Source organism: Coenobita brevimanus, chromosome 102 (assembly GCF_032717465.1).
Source record: "Coenobita brevimanus isolate Jiangsu-jjx chromosome 102, ASM3271746v2, whole genome shotgun sequence".
Lineage (NCBI taxonomy): Eukaryota > Metazoa > Arthropoda > Malacostraca > Decapoda > Coenobitidae > Coenobita > Coenobita brevimanus.
The window spans coordinates 10,731,447-10,752,191 of record NC_137055.1 but is presented as its reverse complement, the minus strand read 5'-3'; positions in this window follow the sequence as shown (position 1 = coordinate 10,752,191).

Here is a 20,745-nt window from a genome sequence, read left to right as displayed (position 1 = left end):
GAAGATGGCCGCTATGGGTTTAACAAATGAGTTGGGGATGCTCTGCGACGTCCAGCTACATTCCTTATAGCAGTTTAATGCCAGATGAACACTGTAGTTTGCAACAGACAGATGGTGTGATTTTAAGTTCATCTCCTATTAACAATATCCAGGTCTAAATGGTTTTAGTGTTTCGTTTCGTACTTTGTTTATTGTTTATATATATATATATATATATATATATATATATATATATATATATATATATATATATATATATATATACATATATATATATATATATATATATATATATATATATATATATATATATATATATATATATATATATATATATATATATATATATATATATACCCTATCGGAGCCCAGTGTCCCCAGTATTGGACAGAACTGGGAATGTTCAAATCTTAATAAAGTAGGGAACTCTCGGGTAGGGACCTATGAGCTTTGCGACTATGAGCCGAGAGGCGGAGGGCGGCACGCTTAGGACCCTCCCGGAACAGTGCCTCGCCCAGCAACTCTGGGATCCAATGGGATATACACAGTATACATATATATATATATATATATATATATATATATATATATATATATATATATATATATATATATATATATATATATATATTCAGCTAAATGACAGTGGCCACCTATTTTACCACAGAGGAAGGGAAATTGAAAGAGTTAGTGGTGTAGGATTTCTAATTAACAGAAATCTTGCAGACAACATTGTTAAATTCAGTAGTGCATCTGACAGGGCAGCAGTGGTTGTAATTAGACTGTGCAAAAAATGTACCCTGAAAGTATATGTACCAACTTCTCAGAGCTCAGATGAAGAAATTGAAACATTCTGTGATGACATCTCCCAGATTATGGAAGAAGAAAAGACCACCTATACTATACTCATGGGAGACTTCAATGCAAAAGTTGGAAAATCGAAAAATTGAGAAGCATGTATGGGAATATTTGGAGTGGGAGAAAGGAACGAAAGAGGAGAAATGTTGGTAAACTTTGCAGAAATGTTTAACATGAGAATAATGAACACATTCTTTCACAAAAGAACAGGGAGAAAGTGGACCTGGAGAAGCCCAAATGGAGAAACAAAGAATGAAATCGACTTCATTATAGCAAATAAGAAGAACACAGTCACAAACGTCACGGTTATCAACAAAGTAAATATTGGAAGTGACCATAGAATGGTGGGTTGCACAGCAAGATTCAGTTTCAAAAGTGAAAGAAAGAAGATTAAAGACAAAAAGATATGCCCAATAAAAGTCAGCGAAAACAAAGCAGCTTTTCAGTTGGAAATAAAGAACAGATTTCAGGCTCTCAGTAATGCTGAATGTGACATTGAAGAGCTGAATGACAAACTAACAAAAGTGCTAAAAGAATCAGCGGAGGTAGTAGGAAAACCTAATACAACCAAAGCCAAGAAGTATTCAGAGAAGACACTTGAGCTTTTGAAAAAAATAAAGGAAATGAAAGTAAAAACAAATAGAACGAGCGGAATTAAACAAGCTTATCAACAAAAGACAAAGAGAAGAAAAAAGAAAGAGAAACATGGATCAAATCAAAGAAACCATCAAAAAAGGAAAAAGTCTGAAACAGGTCCGAAATAAAATGGCACTTGAGAGCAACAAATTACATCAATAAAAGACAAAAACGGTGAAGCCATTAAATGCAGAGATATGATGCTGAAGAGAGTTGAAGAATTTTACAAAGAACTGTATGCATCAAAGACAGTAATACCAATAGCTAACTTTTCTGATGACACAAGTGAAATACTTGAGGTAACACCAGACGAAGTAAATATTTCTCTAAAAAATATGAAAAGAGGGAAGGCTCCGGGAGAAGATGGAATAGTAGCAGATTTACTGTTGGATGCAGAAGTAGAAGTACAAAATAGGCTTGCTCACTTATTTACCCAATGTATAAAACAGAAGAAATTTCCCCAAACATGGTGTAATGCAATTGTTATTCTACTTTATAAAAAAGGCGACTCAAAAGACTTTAGTAACTATAGACGCATTACCTTGCTTTAAGTCATTTACAAGCTTTTCACTAAAGTCATTACAAACAGAATAGCTACAAATTTGGAGGAAAACCAACCTCGTGAACAGGCATGATTCCGAAGCGGGTACTCGACTACTGATCATCTGCACACAATGAATCAGCTAATTGAGAAAACTACAGAATATAATAAACCACTGTGCTTAGGTTTTGTTGATTACGAAAAGGCTTTCGACTCAGTGGAGCACATAGCAATTAGAAATTCATTGCGAGAACAAGCAGTGAATGAGAACATTGTAAAACTGCTCGAAAACATATATAAAGAGGGAACTGCTACAGTTAAATTACATAAGGACTCAGAGAAAATTAAGATTGAGAAGGGCGTGCGTCAGGGAGATACAATTTCACCAAAGTTATTGACAGCATGCCTAGAAAGTATTTTCAGAAAGCTAGACTGGGAAAACAAAGGAGTAAATATAGATGGAGAAAAGCTAAACCATTTAAGATTTCCAGATGACATTGTCCTAATCTCAGAAACAGCAGAGACATTGCAAGAAATGTTAAATGACCTGAACAGAGAACGTCTCAAAGTAGGGCTAAAGATGAACCGGAGTAAAACTAAAGTAATGTTTAATCCTCAAACACCAAAGAGTGTCATAAGGATAAGTGGAGAAATTCTTGAAGAAGTTGAGGAGTACAATTACCTGGGACAAATACTAAAATTAACGAAAGATAATGATAGCGAAATAAAAAGACGCATTACAATTGAATGGAAAGCTTTCGGTAAACATAGAGACATTATGAAAAGTAGCTTGCCAGTTTGTATGAAGCGAAAAGTATATAACGAATGTGTAATTCTAGCTATGACGTATGGTTGTGAGACCCGGAAACTGACAAAATCGATGGAAAATAAATTAATTCGTTCTCAGAGAGCAATGGAAAGGTCAATGTTGGGAATATCTTTGAGAGACAGGAAAAGATCAACTTCGGTGAGACAGCAGACTAAAGTCAAAGATATTATAGAAGTTATAAAAGAACAGAAATGGAGGTGGGTAGGCCATGTAACAAGAACAAGGGATAATTGATGGAGCAAGAGGTTGACTGACTGGACAACAAGAGATGGTAAGCGTAGCAGAAGAAGGCCAGACAGGAGGTGGAGAGATGAGATAGAGAAATTTGCAGGGAAAACGTGGCAAAGATTGGCTCAGTCAAGGAATTCGTGGAGAAGGCTGGGGGAGACCTTTGTTCAGCAGTGGACTTGTAATGGTTGATGATGATGATGATATATATATATATATATATATATATATATATATATATATATATATATATATATATATATATATATATATTATTCCAAGGCTCAGTAGTCCTCCTACTCTTCCACATGTCACCATTTCGGCGCTAACACCCACCGCCCATATTGAATACATGCTAGGGCTGCCTCATACAGGACTGGTGTACTGGTATTAGCGGGGGTACTTTTGCGACATATCGGCGGGTCTTCTGGTAGATCAGGAAAGTCTGCTTACGTATATGAAATTCAAATCCTTAAACTGTTCCCTGCCCCAGTCGGGATTCGAACCTGGGTCCACTGGGACTGCAGGCCGCCTCTCTCTCTCTCTCTCTCTCTCTCTCTCTCTCTCTCTCTCTCTCTATATATATATATATATATATATATATATATATATATATATATATATATATATATATATATATATAATGTGTGCATGTATATTTATTTACTTATAGGTGCATTAAATTGGAAAGTATTAATTGGTCGAGATTTTGCTCAATGAAATTCCTAGTTTCTGGTTCATTTAGTGTTTTTATTACATATTTTTTTTATTAATTTAATTATTTAGTATGCTTGTTTACTTTTAAAATCAAAGTAGCCTAGCCCTAGGTCCATACATTAGTGATGAGGTGAAAAAGATTTTGACGATAAATTTTCTTTTATGTAGTGCTTTTATTCTGCAGTTGTTTTAATGTATTTTAATTCCCAAATTCTCCAATTAATTATATCAGTCATGGTAATAAAGTATGCTTTTAAAATGCCATGGTTCCTGAACGAAGGTGTAGAGTTATCTGTTTCCGTACGGTGGGCTATTTACGACGGCCAAATGTTGACGACAGATCAAGGTGCCGGAAAAAAGTATGTGTTTGGGATATTATATACGGGATGCATCGCCTTGCTCTCACCATGGCAACGGCGCCAGATATTCCATAAGGCGCCCCAAGAGTCATAATTTAATTTGTATTTCGGTTAATCGGGCCCTGCATATTAATCCAGTCCATTTAGATCAATACAAATCATTTCATGTCTTGCTAAAGAAGGCATATGTCAAAAATTAATGCTACTGCCCCTTAAGTGTCTATGAAACAAATGCTATAAAGCGTCTTCCAAGTGGCCCGCTGTAATCTTGTTGGACGACACGTGTTCCTCCCTGTGAGGTCAGCCCTGGAATAACTGTTCTGCCTCAGATACAGGAGGACGAGAGAGAGAGGGTTGAAAAGGAGACATACTTTGTTAACCACATTCTTGAGGGAAAAAAATCCAACGACTCTAGTCACATAGGCGTCACCTAACTACCCCTAACTAGACTCATAAATATGTACAAAATATAATTACAATATTAGTTACATTAGCTTTATCAGTGTAATGCGTTTTGAGAGATGCAGTTTGTCTTTCAGGCCTGCCTTGGGTGGGCAGTATGAAATAATTCCCGATACTGATTAACTCCTGATGTAAAACAAGGTTATGTTTAGTGTATCCTTGCCATGCTAGACGATAACAGCTTAGCAGACATTTGTTATACTGAAAGGGTTATAAATTGTCTCCATTATCTCCTCAGGGGCGAGAAACTCAGTTCACTGAGCCATGGATGTCTTTTATATTTCCTGCCATCTCGGACGGTTTTATTGAGTTTACCAAACACTCACTGATATGCAGAGGTTAGATAAAGCCTTGATAAACTACTCCAGTACAAGAGACTTCATCCATGCTGAATAAAGTCGACTACCGTCGTTCATTTACTTTAGCCTGGCCCAGATTTTCGTCCTTTTACAGCACATTTCACGTAGCTCATTGGCAGAAGACAGTGCTGCAGCTCTACATCCTTTCCAAAGCATTTCTTTGTTATCAACACCGTATTCAAATATTAAGCTATTGTCACAACTTTGTAATGAAGATAGATCGTACTTTTAGGCGAAGTTAGAATAAAAAAATAAATAGACAGTAACGAAGATTCAAGGGATTAGAGTCGTTTAGAGGGAACAACAGTTGATGGAACAAGACGCTATCGTAGTAGAAGAGATAACACAGAAGCAAGACGTGATCGTACCATAACACAGGCGCAAACGTGATCGTAGCACAAGAGACAACACAGGAACAAGACGTGATTATACCACAAGAGACAACACAGGAACAAGACATGATCATACTACCAGAGACAACACAGGAACAAGACGTGATCATACTACCAGAGACAACACAGGAACAAGACGTGATCATACTACCAGAGACAACACAGGAACAAGACGTGATAGTACTACAATAGACATCGCAGGAACAAGGCGTTATCATGCAAGAAATAACACAGGAACAAGATCTTATCCTTTTACAAAAGATTACACAGGAACAAAAGACATTATCATAACAGGTGACACGGGGACAAGATGTTATCGTAGTACAGCAGATAACACAGGAACGAGTCATTAACATCTATGAGGTAACACAAGAACAAGATGTTATCGTAGTACAGCAGATAACACAGGAACGAGTCATTAACATCTATGAGGTAACACAAGAACAAGATGTTATCGTAGTACAAGAGATAACAGCAACGACAAAAAAAAAAAAATCAACTTCGAGCAACATATACAAATCTCTCAAACGAAAAGAAAGAAAGATATCACTCGGAATTAAACGCAATTACTTTCAGCTTCGTTGTCAGCGCAGCAGGTGTGAGGGCGGAGTGAGGTGCATGCAGTTAGGTTGATTGCAGTGAGTGCTTTTCGTGTAATTTATTCTTATGACCAGGAGGCTAATTTAACGAATATTCATTGTATTTTGAGTGAGACATGCACACGATTGAAAACAGGGATTATGTGCAATTCAAAACATGGAAATTGGAAATGTTCATCTCTGGAAACACACACACACACACACACGTCTTAGTTCCACTCCCTCTGAAAAGTGAGTTATGAGACAATGCAGCTGTTAGTATTGCAATGGGGGCCCAATAGCTGTTCCTTTGTTGCCCCATTTTAGTGTGTGTCAGTGTGAAAGACTGGCGTGGATGGCGTGCGACGCTGAAGTGAAAGTTTGTCATTGTTTTCTGGATTTGCGTCACTGTGAGTATGTCCCTTCAATCGGACGACGAAATTTTCCATATACAGTGTGTGTGTGTGTGTGTGTGTGTGTGTGTGTGTGTGTGTGTGTGTGTGTGTGTGTGTGTTTTAACACTCCCTCCATGTGACCTTGTAAAGTTATAGAGAGAGGTTTCAAACTGGAGGAGTAAGGCTTCAGCTTCCTTAACTCTTTCAGTACGAGAGGGCTTTCCTAACCTGCATAAAATCATTCGGTGGCAGCAGGAATGACATGTAATAACACAACATCGTAGTGAAGGAGATCTGAGCGGGCACTGACGAAAACAAATCACGGAGGAGGCTGTGGTGGTATCGTATGCACTCTCGGTCGGCATCGGAACGGTCCCAGGTTCGATTTTCTGGCCAGCCACATAATCCCTGGGCAAGGTCTCTTTCAGTTGTTCACACCTTGGGTCCTGTTCTGAGTGGCTTCGGGATCTTTGGTGTCACGTCTTCCTTAGCGATGTATTCTGCACATTACACCTCAGTATCCTCTGTCATGGTGTTTATGTAAATTATGACAGTATTAAAAAGATAAATTTACATACAATAGAATGTTAAGTTGTAATATGCAAAATAAATCGGTTCAGAAGGAATGATACGAAGCCACCAATGGAACCTAGAATACAGCCCCCAGAACTGATACAGTGACCTGGATCTGTAAGTCGATGGTTGCATGTCATTTTCGGAGGGGATGTATGTTGGATGGATCTCTTGGTCATGTGGAGAATGAGAGACTGACTAGAAGAGTGTATGCGAGTGAGGTGAACGGGGAGAGAGGAAGGAGAAGGTTGAGACCAAGGATGAGATGGCGGGAAGGAGTAGGGAGATGGGACGATGGAAAATGTGAAGCTGGCTAGAAAAGCGTATATGAGGGTGGTGGAATGCAAGCGGAGGAGAGAAAGACCAAGGATGAGGTGGAGGGATGGAGTGGAGAGACATAAATAATATGAGAGAGGAAAGTGAGCTGGAGGGAGAGCAGCTAAATGCAGAGGACAGGGCGACGTGGAGCCGACTTAAAGCGTCTGACAATAGATAGGTAGGTAGGTAGGTAAACAAATAGATAGATAGATAGATAGATAGACAGATAGATAGATCTCTTGTAAGTCACGCGAAAATTATCACTTGTACACCATCTACTGTTAACATATGAGCATTGTAGCCATTTTTGACACCCACCACTGACTTGTGCGAAGCTGTACTCAACTGCTGTCCGATTATAAACTTATTTGTCAATTATTTGAGTATTGTAATTTTTGTATGTTCTGTTGGAATTAGAGTTGCCTTGGTGCCATCAGAACTTAGTAATAAATTGTTTTGCATTCGTGAGCTGGCTTCGTATACTCGCCTTGCAAGTGAGAGGTCTCGCATTTGATTTCTGGGCCAAAACCTGGACCGTTACACATGGTTTCCTCTGCTTCATTCAGTCCATACCAAAAACTAAAATAGCGACCTAGATATTAAGTGACAGTTGTGTGGCCTAGTCTCTGTGAATGTTTGGGTGCTGTCCTTGTCAGTCATACATGAAGGAGTCTGTGATTGTCCCTTGCCCTGAAAATACTGCCATAGCAGGTGCGGTTAAGTCCCGTCACTTTGCTTATTTTACTCTAACCTGGCCTAAAACTGCCATCTCTCCATATTCAATACTGCGTTTTAACAATACATTAACGCTATAATATGGCACTAGTCACGACGAAATGCTATTGAATGGATGTAGCGCTTTGCCTTTGTCTTTTTCTACAATCGAATAACAAGGAACACGATGGAAAATCTCTCTGCAGAAGTGAGGCAAGTGCCACCAAAAAAAATCGAGGTAACAGCGGTTCAACTTTTGGGTATCTCGGAGTCTGGGTCAACCCATGCTTCACTACTGCATCAAGTCGCTCAAGGCTCTGGGATCCTCTCTGCTGTCAACCACTGTTTTCTCGGCTGTCACTTGCTTTGGTAATAATGTTACATCTTATTGAATTTTTTTTGTTTTGTTCTTTTTCCAGTTTTCAGGAATATAGCCCTTAAAGACCTTTCTGGTTCCATTTCGAGGCAAATATTTACACAGAGAGACTCTAAACACCAATTCCAGACCGGTGCAAGTGATAACTCAGCTTCGACCTTTGGGTCGCTTACCTCACTTCTGTAGGGAGCGCCTCAATTAAAGTCTGGGAAGTAGGGTAAAATGAGGACAGTCTTGTTCTTCCACTGGAATTCACCTGCTCACCACCCGATTCTTCTCTTTCCCCCACATTCCCTCCGACTTGGTGATAAGCCATACAAAGAGGTGTTTTCCTTGTCAGTCACTCTTATTACGGGTGTTCTTTGTCAGTAACACTTATTACGGGTTTTCTTTGTCAGTAACGCTTGAAGAAAGAATTTTATTTTTAGTACTGAGAACTGGTTTGAAAATATTAGGTGATTTTCTGGTCTTCCTTTTTACCTCATTTTCGGTATAATTTTTGTAGCTTAATCAGTAACACAAATATAAACAATTTGTCATTCCCCTACCCGATGTTCAGTTCAAACCTGAGAGTATTTTATTTCGGTGATGAATATTTGCTGTGTAAATAGTTACTTATTTTTTTACCACCAATAGCTGCAAATACATATACCGAGAGAGAGAGAGAGAGAGAGAGAGAGTCCTGTTGTTACTTTAGATGAATTCAAATAGCAGACTAATGGCAAATGTATTTTACCGCCTGTTCTTTCTACATCATGTACAGTACCTTCCTTGCTGCTTGGTGTGGCGCAAGGGTTCGATCATGAGTTTTAAGCTGGTGTAAGCTCTTTATCAGTCCTGGGAAGCAGGCTGCCATCGTTTTTGGTAACTCGCTCTATAACGTTGCGCGAGATTCATCCTGTCTGTACCGGGTATGTGTGTCTGTCTTTCTGACTGTGTGTGTGTGCCTTAATTCCTCCTAGGCAATTTGATGGATATGAATGAAATTCAGGTGGCTTCGTCCTGTTACACCGAGGCACATCCACTACCCGGTATAAATTATCCAACCACGGAACTACGGGGTCAGTCCGCCCTTCCCCGTCACTGAATTATAAATTCTCATCAGTGGTGAAAGGAGGGCAGGTATACCTTTGATATCTGTTTATAGGTTGTACAATGGACTCTCATTCGTAAAGTGATATTTGGGGGGCGTGACTCCCCAGTGATTCTTGTGGAGGTCAGCCCCATTCCACAAAATAAAAACAATCAAAACTAGGCGAAGGAGAGCACATGCATTTCAACGAAACTTCGCAGGTAAGTTCGTCTGGTTCCTTGATAATGCCTTCCCTTATCTGAAAATGTCCACAGTTATTTCTAGAGGGCACAGCCTCCCTCCAAAATTTATAAAGTATACAAAATGGGGAAGGTCGATAGATACTCATTTGATTCTTAGTACATGCCATAAAATGGGACAATGTGGGTGACACTCATTAAACTTCTTATATTCTCTGTAATATACAGTATTTCAGTCACATATGCCACCTTTGCGATCATGTGGCTTTTACATTGGGATGCTTCTTTCATGACGAAGGAATATTATTTTATAATTCTTTTAAATCGCCATGCGCATAGCAAAAATCGATGCACAGTTTCCAGGGTATCTCTAAAAGCACATGAAGAAACTGCACATATTCTTTATTGTATGTCATAAACTCTCGTCTGATTTATGTACAGAAATTCCATTTTGTTTTTGGCAATAACAACAACAGCAGCAGCAGCAACGCCAACCACACTAGCGCCATTATCTCATCAACGGCACAGCCGACAGTCACACGTGAGTAGTACATGCTAAAATTCTCAGTGATAATTTCCGTGTACTATTCATAACTCAGATCTCTCTCTCTCTCTCTCTCTCTCTCTCTCTCTCTCTCTCTCTCTCTCTCTCTCTCTCAAAATTCTCAGTGATAATTTCCGTGTACTATTCATAACTCAGATCTCTCTCTCTCTCTCTCTCTCTCTCTCTCTCTCCTAGAGGGAAAGGAGTTGTATCTTATTCATGTTACCTTTGCGTGAAATGTTTTTTACGTAAAACTCTTAAAGAAACAATTATTCTTTGAATGAGAGAGAATCAGGACAAATAAAACGATAGGAAGGAGAAAGGAGAGAGAGAGAGAGAGAGAGAGAGAGAGAGAAGAGGGTGAATGGCGATAAGAGTGCCCTTTAGCGAGTTATGGATCATATCTTAATTATATTATCAAAAGTTCTGAACTAACTGGACTATAATTACATTTAGGGGCTATATGTCCATACATGTAAACTATGAGTAGTTTCATTACGTAAAAAAAATAGTTTGTTTGTAGTGCAAACATCATCATCATCATCATCATCATCATCATCATCATCATCATCATCGTCATTATCATCACATTTTTACCCAACTCAAGTTAGAGTGAAGTAGAATCAAGAAACCACGAAAGAAAAAGTTCGAAGGCAGAGGAACTACTAAGAGCATATTCAAAGAATCGACCCACACAGCCATTCAAACACCACTCACCGACATGTACAAAGAAAAATACAGAAAATAATGAGTTCAGTTTTACCACACACACACACACACACACACACACACACACACACACACACACACACACACACATACATTAACAAAGACTCAGAGATATTCCATGGCTCCCATATCTCACAGTAGGTTGCTTCCATTAATCTCACACAGGCTTTAATGAAACCTTGAATTATGATTTCGTGTGTGACGTGTCTGGCAGGGTAGGCTCTGTAATTAACCGGCGAGGAACTGTTGCCGGAGAGTAATTCATTAATTACAGGGGGAACATTACGGTGTGTCAGTGGCAGGGGGTCGTGCCTTTGTTCCTTCCTGTGACTTGGCCAAAACAAAGACATTCATACCGCCGCACCTCACCTCCCACCCTCACCCTTCACCTCACACGAATACCACTATACTGTTTGTACTCTAACCTGGCCTGAAATTGCCACCTCTCCATCGTGAATGCTGAGTTGTATCAATAATGTACACCAGAATATGATGTTAGTTACGAGTACAAAGAAATGTAAAGGATGTAAAGCAGTAGTGCTGTCTTTTTCTGCCACTGATTGAAATAAACTCCAGAACGAAGACATTCTGGGCCAAGTTAAGATTAAAGGGATATATTATGCTATGAAGGACCCACTTGAGAACATTAAATGGATAATGTGAATAACTGGTCTTGCGCATATCCAGATAACAAAGGCATTCACAACACAGACCATCTTCCACCGTTATACTGAACAAGGAGATTTTACATCAGAATAGAATTATTCAGGTTTCAGTATTTGCCAGTGAGACAGAAATGGGAGAATGGGAGGCGGTGTAGTGGTGTATGTTAAAAGAATCTTCCTCACTCCTAATTTAAAAAATTACCATTTGATGATACTGAAGCAGTTACTGCTTAACACAGAATGAATCACGCGGTAAGATGACACTTGAATCAAATTATCGTTCGCAGTCATAGTCCTACGAAACCGACATTAAACTGTATGAACAATTTGGCTCAAGTGTGTAACATGCAGACTACGGTAATCACTAGAGCATTCAATACCTTAACAAGATTGAGTGAACTTCACAGAGAAGGCTGGACTTGTACACTAATTTGCCGAAAAGTTTGTTACATTGTTTTGTAGGGCACCACCTGCGCTGCCAAGCGAGTGGAGTGGTAATGTTCAGTTGTGAGGCTGGCTGGCTGGCTTTGCTTGTGTGTGTTTTACATCCTGAATTTGCGTCATGTCCGAAATGGAGGTGCAAAATTATGTGCCGAGGAAAAACTTTCTGGCTACGCAGGTGGTGAGATCCCATAGTGAGATGCCTTCTTGTTTACCTATTTATTTACTTGTTATTTATTTTTATACTGTTACATCGGAAGCCCAACGAGGACATCTACAAGAGGCAAGCTAAAGCGGGAAATGGAAAAAATACTAATGACGCATGGGTGGATCCAGGGGTGTTGCTCTAGTTGCCCGGGCAACACCCCTACAGTTGGGAAAACAAATGTCACAGGGTTGGGAATGAGTTTGGTGAGAGAGAGAGAGAGAGAGAGAGAGAGAGAGAGAGAGAGAGAGAGAGAGAGATTTATGTAATTATAATAAAACATAGACTGTCCCGCTTAATAAAGACTCTGAGAGACCTGCGCAGCATTAAAATATGAAAATGATTCACGCTTTCCATGCACTGGTGTTGTGCTCCGCCTCATCTGTACTCTACCAGTCACCAATTGTGAAAACGAAAGGAGTTCCAGCATCTTACTAGGACTTAAGACGTGGTTGATTTTTTTTTTTTTTTTTTGCAAAGATGGAATCCAAGGCTATAATTTACTCTCTCTCTCTCTCTCTCTCTCTCTCTCTCTCTCTCTCTCTCTCTCTCTCTCTCTCTCTCTCTCTCTCTCTCTCCTAGAAGGAATGGAGTTAGATCGTATTCATGTTAACTTTGCGTGAGAGGTTTAGTATATGAATATCTTAAAGAGGATCATACATTATTTCTTGGAGAGAGAGAGAGAGAGAGAGAGAGAGAGAGAGAGAGGGTGAATAGAGAGGAGTTTAGCATTTAGTGAGGTATCGATTATACGTTAACTAATCAAAAGCACTGGGTACACTGCATTATATTTTACGTTGAGCTGTTAGATGTCGATGATTTAAACTACATATTGCTCCATTACGAAAACAAATAAAAATAGTCTGCCTGCAGAGAACACATCATCATAATCATCATCATCATCATCATCATCATCATAACATTAATACCACGCCCATCTTAGACTGAGGTAGAATCCAGAAACCAGGAGAACAAAAGTTCGAACGCAGAAGAACTAACAAGAACATATCCAATGAAACGGGAAACACAGCCATTCATACTGTACACCACTCATGGACATCTACAATGAAAAATACAGAAATATGATATGTGCAATTGTCACACACACACACACACACACACACACACACACACACACACACAGATATTCCTTGGCTCCCATATCTCACAGTAGCAGGCTTCAATTAATCTTACAGAAGCTTTAATGAAACCTTGAATTATGAATTGGTGTGTGAAATGTCTGGCAGGGTAGGCTCGGTAATTAACCGGCGAGGAACTGTTGCCGGAGATAAATTCATAAATTACAGGGGGAACATTACGGTGTGTCAGTGGCAGGGGGTCGTGCCTTTGTTCCTCCCTGTGACTTGGCCAAAAGAAAGGCATTCATACCGCCGCACCTCACCTTCCACCCTCACCCTTCACCTCACACGAATACCACTATACTGTTTGTACTCTAACCTGGCCTGAAAATGCCGCCTCTCCATCGTGAATGCTGAGATGTAGCAATAAATTACACCAGAATATGATGTCAGTCACAAAGAAATGTGAAGGATGTACAGCAGTAGTGCTGTCTTTTTTCTGCCACTGATTGAAATAAACTCAAGAAGAAGACATTCTGGGCCTAGTTAAGATGAAAAGGATATAGTATGTTATGAAGGACCCAACTGAGAACATTCAATGGAAAATGTGAATAGCTGGTCTTGCGCATTTCCAGATAACAAAGGCATTCACAACACAGCACATCCTCCACCGTTATACTGAACTAGGAGACTTTATATCAGAATGTAATTTTTCAAGATACAGTATTTTCCAATGAGACAAATGGGAGAATGGGAGACAGTGTAGTGGTGTGTGTTAAGAGAATCTTCCCAACTGCTAATTCAGAAATTACCATTTGATACTGAAGCAGTTAACGCTTAATATAGAATGAATCACGCGGTAAGAAGACACTTGAATCAAATTATCGTTCGCAGTCATAGTCCTAAGAAACCGACATTAAACTGTATGAACAAGTTGCTCATGTGTGTGTCATGAAGAGCATTGGATTACCTTAACAAGATTGAGTGAATCCTTAACTTAACGGAGACGGATGGACTTGTACACTAATTTGCCGAAAAGTTTGTTACATCATTTTGTAGAGTACCACCCGTGATGCGAAGCTAATGGAGTGGAAATGTTTTCAGTTGTGAGGCTGGCCGGCTTTGCTTGTGTGTGTTTTACATCCTGAATTTGCGTCATGTAAGAAATGGAGGTGCAAAATTATGTGCCGAGGAAAACTTTCTGGCTACGCTGGTGGTGAGATCCCATCGTGAGATGCCTTCTTGTCTGCTTATTTATATATGTATTTCTTATTTATTTACATACTGTTACATCGGAAGCCCAACGAGGACATCTACAATAGGCAAGCTAAAGCGGGAAATGGAAAAAATACCAATGACGCATGGGTGGATCCATGGATGTTGCCCTAATTGCTCTGGCAACACCCCTACGGTTGGGAAAACAAATGTCACAGGGTTGGGAATGGGTTTGGAGAGAGAGAGAGAGAGAGAGAGAGAGAGAGAGAGAGAGAGAGAGAGAGAGAGAGAGAGAGATGTAATTAAAATAAAACATAGACTGAAATTAATCCGGCATATTAAAGACTCTGAGAGACCTGCGCAGCATTTAAATATGAAAATGATTCATGCTTTCCATGCACTGATGTTGTGCTCCGCCTCATCTGCACTCTACCAGTCACCAATTGTGAAAATGAAAGGAGTTCCAGCATTTTACGAGGCCTTAATGCATGGTTGTTTCTTTTTTTTTATGTAAAGAAGGAATCTAAGGCCATAATTTACTCTCCCTCTCTCTCTCTCTCTCTCTCTCTCTCTCTCTCTCTCTCTCCCCACATGTTTTTAACTCTCAGTGTACTCCGTCCATCTTTAATCTGATCCTCTTTCTCGCATCCATTCTAACCCCTTCTTTCTCTTTTCCTCAACTACTCTTTCAGTATCTACATCCCAGCAAGCTGTATCCTTCGTACTACCTGCTACCCGCGCAACAACAAAACAGAATTTTATCATTCCTAAACAAACACATACTTTACTTATTCCAGCATTCCAAATCCATTTACTCACACTAACGTTAGCTAGTACTTCGCTTACCACTGTTTTGAGTCTTCACTTCGCCATTTTCTTTCACTCTGAGCACTCGTCTACCCTTTTATCCACCACACTCCTCTCAGCTTGATCTTGCATACCACAAATCTCAACATTGTCCTCTCACACCTAGTCAACAACACCCGTAGCATTTTTTTTTAAATTTCCAAGTGCCTTATTCATCAGATTTCTCTTGTTACCGTGTCCACTCTCTGTATTGTGTGTTTGTGTGCCACTTTGTGCTTAGAATGTGAATCACTAACGCATAATCTTCTAGCTTAACAGATTTCAAGTCGCCGTCCATTATTGCTCTCACTTGTCATTTGCTAATGCCTCATTGCATTATATACAGGCCCAGTGACATCTTTCCTATCACAAACACTGTGATTTCTGGGTAGCTGTCATGTTACTTTATGTAGTTGGTCCCCAAACCTGCTTTTCTTGTCCTCACCGTTATCACTTCAAGGTTCATGTCACCCAGCTTTCACCGTATTAAATCTGACAAATAGACACATCGCTCAGACATATTTGTTCAGTCTGCTCAGCCATTCAACATTCATCAGCAAAACAACTCTGATTACACCACAGGTTCACAACCTAGGAGCCAAGGCCCCCTTGGATTTTAGGCTGGTCATGGCGGGCTAATAAAAGTAGTAAATCAGAGTGTGTCTGCCTTACACTCGGATGAGGGGACCACATGTTTAAGCTTGTCACCTTACTCCTTCTCGCTCCAGCGTATACGAGTACTTGGTACGTTTCAACACCGCTGGATCAATGAGCAAGCAAGAAAAAATATGGCTGACAACACTATGTATGCAATATGCAGCAGTAAACTTGTGGTTTAGCAAACCACAACAGACTTAGGACTGTGTACAGGGTGCAAATGTGTCTCCCACGCTCCCTGTTGTAACCTCCCTCTTGGCCATGACCCAACTTGGCGCCTGCTGATGTAAGTCTGTGAGAAATATCTACTGCTTTCTGTACAGTGTTCTAGTGTTGCTTACGAGACATTTAATTGTTACTAGTGTTGTGGAATTGACTTTTTTTTTTTTTCAATTGTCTAGCTCTCTCTGTATCTACTTATAGATAGATTTAGGTATAGACATAGTTCTATAGTTTATGTATTTCTCCACTCTGCCTTCGCAGCTCAGTAGTGGTCTCCCTATCACACCTGTGCCTTTGATATTGCTCTCACACACTCTTTTTATAATTTCATTTTTGTACATTTTCTCATTCATTCATTTTTTAATATTTTCATTGGTCACTTGCACCAAATAAATACTGGAATGATATAAAATGTATGACGAAATTCAACTAATTCACTGAATTAAAACGATCTGAATTAAAATAAATGTTGAAAAACAAAATCACAATGTTACATTGAATTTAAATCAAACGGCAAAAGTGGTTCACTGTCCATCGTTTTGCACTGGCGTCAAAAACCCTCCCTGGTGCCCTTTGCAAGATCCTGGAGGCAGTGGTAAAATGTGTCAACTCTGTGAGTATAGGAGATTTGAACTCTCGCCTTTTCCAGAAACTCTGTGAAGAGATGGATTCAGGGCATGAATCCCTCCTCTTTTGCTCCAAAGTGCGATGCTTCTCCAAGGGCAATGTTGCGAACAGAGTATCTGAGCTTCGGAGAGAACTTAAACTTTTCCTGGAAATAAAAGGGAAGGATGACCTATTAAGTCTCTTCAACCAGGAGTTGTGGGAGTCACGTCTTCCATACCAGAGCGACATTTCTGAGCAGCTAAACAGACTGAATCTCAGTAACAAGGCAAGGAAAGGAATGTATTTCACCACATGAACTGTATGCATGCATTTCTTGCTAAACTCCAGAGCTGACAAAGGAAAGTGAGTGCAGAAAATTTTGCCATGTTTGAGAATCTTTCAACTGTTCTTGATGAGATTGAAGAGGATCACCTACTTGACCCATCAATCAAAAGTGAAATAATTCATCACTTGAAATCCTTGGAAAGTGAGCTTAAAGGATATTTCCTAGAATTCAAGGAGGAAGAATGGAAACTGGGGAGGAATCCTTACTCTGACACTCTTGATATTGCTCCCATTCCCGATGATGCTCAGGACGACTGCCTTGACCTCAAGAATGATTCTGCTGTCAGAGACGTATGAAAAGAAAAATCTCTGACTGTGTTCTGGTACACCAAGTATCGGCCATATCCAAAAAATAGTGAATCGCACTTAGAGTCCCCTCGCCATATCAACAACATATGTATGTGAATCTGGCTTCTCCACCCTTCTACACATGAAAAGTAAAAGCCGAAACCGGTTGAATGTGGAGCCAGATATGATAATGTGCTTTATCAGTGACTCAACCTCGAATCAGACGCCTGACAGAACGCACACAGTGTCATCCATCCTATTGAAATGTAACAAAATATGCTTTCTGATTGATAGTTGTAAGCATCAGTATCAATGGAGAGCACAAAATTTTTTTTTTTTTCGTCATAATTTGTAATGGGCTTGAGAGAAAACTGAAGGGGGCCCACGAGGATGTTAAGATCCCCACACGTGGGTACTGAAGTGAAAAAGTTCGAGAACTACTGGATTACACAGTCCTCACGCACACATACCTGACTCCAGCACTTCGACCTTTTCTACTTATCCACTTTATTCCCTTTCATCTTATCACACAGTGCCATCACAACCTGTCATTCATCAATACATTCACCTTTTGCATTCTCACACATTCATTACTAACTTCCTACTTTTCTGGGGTGCTGGACAGCTACTAGACTCAGATAGGAGGGTTATTTAAACCCTATTTGCCCTAAAGCCCATCAAGATTACGGGAATAATATGGTTTCTCCCATACCCCACGGATTGATTATTAGGTTATGGACATGAGTAGGATAAGAATCTCTTAAGAGGTATTACTTGAACGCCAAACAAGAGTAGCATATTGAGGGCTCAAAACAGTGTGAAAAGAAGTCCAAACAGGAAGAAATTAATGGCAAGATAAAATGCGTGAAAACACCATAGTTGGGAATAAAGGGCCGGAATGGAGAAAAATGAAGGAAGTCTTTTCCCTTCTCTGTATTGATTCAGATTTATGATGACTCGCTTAAAGGCTGCCTTCGGCGGCCCCCACTCGATGTCAAGTCAGTTCTTATTTTCAGTCGAAAGGTGACAAATTTGAATTACTCATGTCGTGAGTGAGACGGAGCGAGGAATTTTCCTTATTTTTATCCTACTGGGACACCCGTTGAGAAGAGAGAGAGAGAGAGAGAGAGAGAGAGAGAGAGAGAGAGAGAGAGAGAGAGAGAGAGAGAGAGAGAACTAAACGACCTGCGTCTGTGATAATAACTTGTGTTATAGGGACACACATCTTTTAAACTGATTGAGAGAGTGAATATTGGTTGAGATTCTTTATGTATAGTTCTGGTGGTTGAGTGAAGAATGTTTATTGTTTGAGCTCCGTCATGTAAAGTTCTGGTGGTGGATGTCGTGGCTGAGTGAAGAATGTTTATTGGTTGAGATCCTTTATGTATACTGTAGTTTTGTTTGTGACGTGAGGAATGTCTATTGGTTAAGATCCCTTATATATGGTTTAGTTTGTGGGTTTAGGAGCATTTATTGTTTGAGATGTATGGTTTTGGTGTTGGGGTCAAGAATGTGTATTTGCTGAGACCCTTTATGTAAAGTTCTGGTGGTGGATGTGGTGGGTGGGTGAAGAATGTGGATGTAAGTCATGCTCGGGATAGTCACTTCGCCACATTTGTCAGCATTATCTGGCGTGGGGAGGCAACAGTGCAGTCATCCCTCACAATCACCGCTCCTCGCCGTCATAAAAGAGACTGATATGGAGCGAGATTTAGAATGTCGGCTGCAGTTTCTTGTCATTATGTATTTTGGAAAACTGCATCTCTCCCGGAAAAGGCAAACTGAAAAACTGCTGTTGGGAGATATAGTAATTCCTCTAATGATCGCTTCTTATCATCATTATTCTTATGCCCATCCTCGTCGTCATTATCATGACCGTGATCATCATCATTGTCACTATCATTACATCATCATCATTATCATCACTACCGTCCTGCCAATTTTTCCTACCTGCAAGTGGGGTGACAGGACATAGGAAGCCAGGAAAAGATGTGAATACGATAATGGGAGAACTAATCAACAGAAAGTCCACTAAAATGAGCTACACGCATCTCAAGAATTTCATTCCAGTTAAAGTCAAGCGAGTTTATTCAGCTGATATTGATTCGTATTGGCCTGAAAATGGTAATATTATCACTATAAACTTTATCACTGCTTGGACAACTCTACTATTCTTTCCCAGCTGATGGCAAATAAATTTACTTAAGTGTGAGAATGCCAGCAACCTGAGGCGTTAATCCCTTTACTGCGATGAAGTCATTTATACTATATTCTTGTTAATTCCAGGCGACTTTATTCTGTTCTTGGGACGCTTGTCGAACTGAGAGGGTTAGACATGCCTTTATTGGTCCCATCACAGCTATGGTGTTCTCTTAAGACTTAAGCGAAAGAAAATGTCTGTTAGCGACAGGAGCAAAATAAAGATAACGCCCTTAGTCAGAAGAAGGTAAACCTGATATACGAGTGTTAACAATGCTGCTTCATCATATATATATATATATATATATATATATATATATATATATATATATATATATATATATATATATATATATATATATATCCTGGGGGTGTGCAGAGAAAGAATGCAATAATAGTATATATATATATATATATATATACTGGGGATGTGCAGAGAAAGAATGCAGTAACAGGAAAGGGAAACGTGACACTCGCAGAGGTGAAGAGTGCTGTGAAACGGCTGAGAAATGGGAAAGCAGCTGGGGTTGATGAGGTGTAAGCAGAGATCATTAAGTGTAGGGGAGAGAGTGGAATGAAGTCCCTGTTGTAGAAGTGTATGAAGGCTTGGATGAGTGAAACTGTGCCAGCAGAGTGGAAAAAGGCTGTGATTGTACCCCTGTACAATAATAAAGGTGAGCAAAGTGAGTGCAAGAATTATCGTGCCATAAGTTTACTGAGTGTGGCAGGGAAGGTGTATGGAAGAATTATTATAGAGAAGATAAGAGAGATATTAGAAGTTCTTGTGAGTGATGAACAGGTTGGCTTTAGGAGTGGTAGAGGATGTGTGGATCAAATATTTGCAGTGAGACAGATAGCGGAGATGGCTTGTGAGGCCTATAAGGTGTTTATGGCATTCATGGATCTGGAAAAAGCAGATAACAAAGTAGACAGAGAAGGATTGTGGAAGGTTTTGCGCTTGTACGGCGTAGATGGTTAGCTGTTAGATGTCATCAAGAGTTTTTATGATGGAAGCGAAGCATGTGTAAGGGTTAATGGGCATCTAAGTGAATGGTTGACGATTGGTGTGAGCGTGCGACAAGGTTGTGCGATGTCTC